The 4,708-nt window shown below is 40.9% G+C and overlaps 1 protein-coding gene across 1 annotated transcript in view; it reads left to right on the forward strand.

Moving 5' to 3' along the window:
• The window catches only part of Hs6st3 (heparan sulfate 6-O-sulfotransferase 3), a 719,306-nt gene that overhangs the window by 70,344 nt on the left and 644,254 nt on the right, over positions 1-4,708 (forward strand). The window lies entirely within an intron of this gene.

The raw sequence follows: 4,708 nt of genomic DNA on the forward strand, positions 1-4,708 counted from the left end.
CTCGGGGGACATCTCAGAAGACCTGGGAGAGAAACATTTTGACAGCTAGAGGGCGTGGAGGAATCCTGTGAAGGCTGACCTCTGGGCGTGATGTGGCTGCCTCACTCATGAGCTCACAGTATCTGCGGCTATCTCTGTAAGATCTCCCTAAGATCAAGAGATTTAAAGATTTCAGCATGGAAAGGGGCTCTTGCCTTAGCTAAGGGTTTAATGGTAGTTGATGGCAGCTGAAAAAGAATGACTTCCTTTTATTTGATGAGAGGGTGGCCATTTGTAGTTTGTCCAAACCCAGTGGATGACCCATACATCTTGTATATAGGCTGCAGTTATCGGACTTTATATGTTATCTAAAAAGTACTGGAGATTTGGAGGGAGATGGGAGATAGCTTAGGTGATTCAAGGACAAGTCGATGGGAGTGAGTTGGGAATGACATGACTGAAATACACTAAACACGTGGATGAAATTTCTTTTAAAAAGACAGCATATTCTGAAAAGTCCCCTTCTAGTACAAATCTCAGAGGCATGTGTAGAAAATATAAAACCAACAAGTGCATACCCCTGCCAAAAGAAGAAAGCAAGTGGAGTTAAACAGATCATCTAATAGAATGAGGAACAATTTGCTCACACAAAAATAAGGCGTGACAAAGACCCAAGTAAGACTAGTGTCTTAAAGTGACATAACATGGGGTTGGGGATTTAGCTCAGTGGTAGAGCGCTTGCCTAGCAAGCGCAAGGCCCTGGGTTCGGTCCCCAGCTCCGAAAAAAAAGAAAAAAAAAAGCGACATAACATTACTCCAAACACACAAAACCTGCTTCTGAGAAAGTAAGATCATATGAAAAAGACTCCACAATGAAAATATAGGATACATTCAGGCTGATCTGTGTCTTCACATTGATGAAATAAAAATAAATGTCTGTAAAATTAGAGTGGGAAGTTACACAGACTCCATTTGGAGATCTTTGAAATATGGTTTAAAAATATTAGAAGAGGAAAAAAATATGTTAAGCATGTCACAGCCTGGAAACTATGTAATACTAAACTGGTTCTTCGGAATACGGTTTGTATATGCTGGGCTCAGGGAGTGGCACTATTAGGAGGTGTGGCCCTGTTGAAGTAGGTGTGTCACTGGGTGTGGGTTTTAGTACCTTAGTCTTAGCTGCTGGAAGAAAGTACTCAGCTAGCAGCCTTCAGATGAAGATGTAGAACTCTCAGCTCCTCCTGCACCATGCCTGCCTGGATGCTGCCATGTTCCTGCCTTGATGATAATGGACTGAACCTCTAACTTGTAATTAAATGTTGTCTGTCCTTATAAGAGTTGCCTTGGTCATGGTGTCTGTTCACAGCAGTAAACCCCCTACATCCTCAACCTAAGGATTTGTTTTGTTTTGTTTTGCTTTTTCTTTTCCAAAATGCAGTATAACAAGAAGGATGAGAGCAAATTTTTTTAAAATGTACATAACACGGACATTTTATCACAAGCTTCAGAATTTGTCTAACAAGATGACAGGTGGAAAGACAAAGAGAAAATGTTCCTGATTTTTCTGTTTGCAAATATTTGCATACATTTAGGGTGATGTTTTGGGAATGCTCCTGAACTCTAAAAAGGTCCGTCACTTTTTTTCTTATATATGTCATGTGCACATCATCTGAGATGTAACTTTTAATATGGAACGTATGTGTCAGCGACCTGATGTCTAAGATTAGATATGGAATGACCCTGTGCTATCCTGAAGATGATCAACAACTTCTGGCTTCTCGTTTCAGATGTTCAGATTAGGGATTCTCAACCCACAGAAGAGAAAGAATCGAATGCGTGAGAGTGCTGAGACACTTGATAAACATGACTAGACAGAATGTAAAGAGGAACATATTGAGGAGGACCCCAGGACAGGAAGTCAGCAGGTGCCAGTCTTGTTGGATGGGGACAGAAACCGAGAGCTGTGGACAAAGCATCCAGCTGACGTAGAGGTGCTGCTGAAGTGTCCCTGTGGGCATTCTTACTCAGTACCAGAAACTAAACGTTTGGAAGTTTAGGAGAGACGGCAGAGGCCGAACGTGAAGGAACTCAAGTACATGACGTAACAAAAACTCGATACAACATGTCCTGAAGAATTCTAGTGCATAAAGCTGCTGCCTACTTGTGCATAAAGTTTACTGAGTCAAAGTTGACTGTGGTTCCGGGAGATTGGCCCCATTAAAATCTTATTACACTTTAAGATGAAAGACAACACATTTCATTTGACCTAGCAATTCTTTCTGGTGTTTGTGTTTGGATTAGGCTGTTTGGTTATGTTTGATATGTTAATTAACCCTTCTGTTTGGTTAGCGTGTTTCCCATATAAACAGTAATTTAAAAGGAGTTTTCTCCTTGGTCCCAATGTGATGCAGCAGGATGTTCGTTAGCTTCCCAGAGTTTGGTCAGAGGGACTACAGGATGTCACCTCAGTTTCCTGTACACGTGTTGAGGCTTGATCTTTGTTAATATTTAGTCAGTTTTGGAGAAAGTTCTGTGGGCTGAAAAGAATGTGTGTTATTTAGGAATTGGGCAGAATGTTCTGTTGAATTCTGCTCATTTGATTTGAAAATGACTGTCCCTGTAGATTTTCCCTCCCCAAAGAAATGTGTAACTTCTAAATTATATAAATAAGGTATTATCTTGAGTAATCTAACAATAACATGCATAAAATCTAATTTTTGACCCTGACTCCAAACTTCTACCAAGTCTGGGCCATAACAATCATCAGTTCTTAAGAGAAAAGAGAATCTCCCAGTTTAATGGAGACCTTTGGCGTCTGTGTAGTAAGATAACACTTCTATTAGACAGTGGGTTTGTAGCACAATACATTTGAGTATTGCTGCCATACATTCTAGTTGTAAATTTGAAGGGAAAATCTAAAAAGTCAGATCCCTTAACAATATTTCCCTTAGAAACGCCCTAGGGGGTATGTTGAACAGTACTTATGTGCTCAGAAAATATAAAAAATAATGTAGGATTAATTTATAATGATAGTCACAATAGTGTTTAATGTAGCCACAGCGTAATAAAGATACCTTTCCCAGTGGAACCTGGGGACATATGATTATCACAGTGTGATTGCATGAAGTGATGCGTTCAGATTATTCTGCTGTGGTAAATTCTTCCAAGCAGATGTTCTGATTGTGCCTGTGTTGGCAGCTCTTCTCTCCAGACTGATGTTGCCAGCAGGGGTCTTAGCAGAGCGTTTGAACGTGTGATCCACGAGTTCTTAAATGTGCACCCAACTGGAGAAACACTTTATGATACTGTTGGCATTTTATGGTATAACACTGGAGTTCTGGGGGATTCAGTCCTCAGTGTTCAGAAGTGAGTCTAGCCATGAACCCCAGTGTTACACTTGAGGATGGCAGGTGTGTGTCCCCTGGTTTTGAGGAAGTCACTTCAAATAAGGCCTTATGCTCAAGCTCGTTGAGCATACCTAAGAAGTACTCATGAGAATTAGCTTGACTCTCTGCTGCCTCGTTATGTATATGCAAAGCGTGGCTACATGCACACAACACATGTTTGTCATGTACATGCCAAGTGCAGCTACATGCACACAGCTCATGTTTGTCATGTACATGCCAACCATGGCTACATGCACACAACACATGTTTGTCATGCACATGCCCACCATGGCTACATGCACACAACACATGTTTGTCATGCACATTCCAATCATGGCTAAATGCACACAACGACAAATATGCCTGGGCATTGGTAGCTTTAAGGTTTTTATAAACATGATGCTTTCAGAATTCTTGCCGTCCGTCTGTGCTTTCTTCCAACTATCTGTTTTGTACATGTATTCTCTCACTTTTCCAAGTAATACCCGATTTTCCAGCCATTCTTAGGGCTGGCACAGCGCCTTTGACTGAGGGTTACACCCCTCTCACGCACTAAATCGATGAGAAATTGGAGTGTGGTGGGGAGGGCTCCTTTAACCAGTGACCGAGCTGCTTTAAACCCAAGAGCTTCCTATCTTTCTACTCGTATCTGCATGGCTGGTCTCATGAAGTAGGGTTGTGATGCTCATTCTTTTGAAAATGGTAGTCATGTTTATGTGACTAACCAAACTCTCAGGCACATTAGCTGGAGCCACAAATATGTGTCACATGCATTTCCCTTTGGACTCTGTAGAATTCTTTAATAAGATAGCTAAAGCCCGTTTTATCAGAGCAAGCCACGAGGCACTGGTTTCTCATGATCCATATATTATTTTGACTTATAAAATATTCAATACCTTGAATCTTCTAGTAACAAGAACCTAACATTTAAACTTATCATGAAAAATTGGGATGGTAATATATAATGGAGCACACGATGCTTCCCCCCACAAATTTTTTAAGGAAAATATGAGTGGAATTTTATGGGGAACCGAATAAAGACACCCGTGAACATCTCCTGGGGTTTGAACAGAGGTCCCATTTAGCTCCTTCTTCTATAAAGTTCATGTCGCATAGCATAGTACACATACTTAATTTAAATTCCCAAAGTTCACGCTATAATCCTCAGGCAGGTGTTGACCTGCGGCTTGCCTAAATACCTTTATTTGTGAAGGTCAATGTTAGAAATAACTGGATGCCGGGCTGGAGAGATGGCTCAGCCGTTAAAGGCTAGGCTCACAACCAAAAAATAAGAAATAACTGGATGCCTTCAGAATATCCCACATTTTAGTGTACGTTAGTGC

This window comes from Rattus norvegicus, chromosome 15 (assembly GCF_036323735.1).
Source record: "Rattus norvegicus strain BN/NHsdMcwi chromosome 15, GRCr8, whole genome shotgun sequence".
Taxonomy (NCBI): domain Eukaryota; kingdom Metazoa; phylum Chordata; class Mammalia; order Rodentia; family Muridae; genus Rattus; species Rattus norvegicus.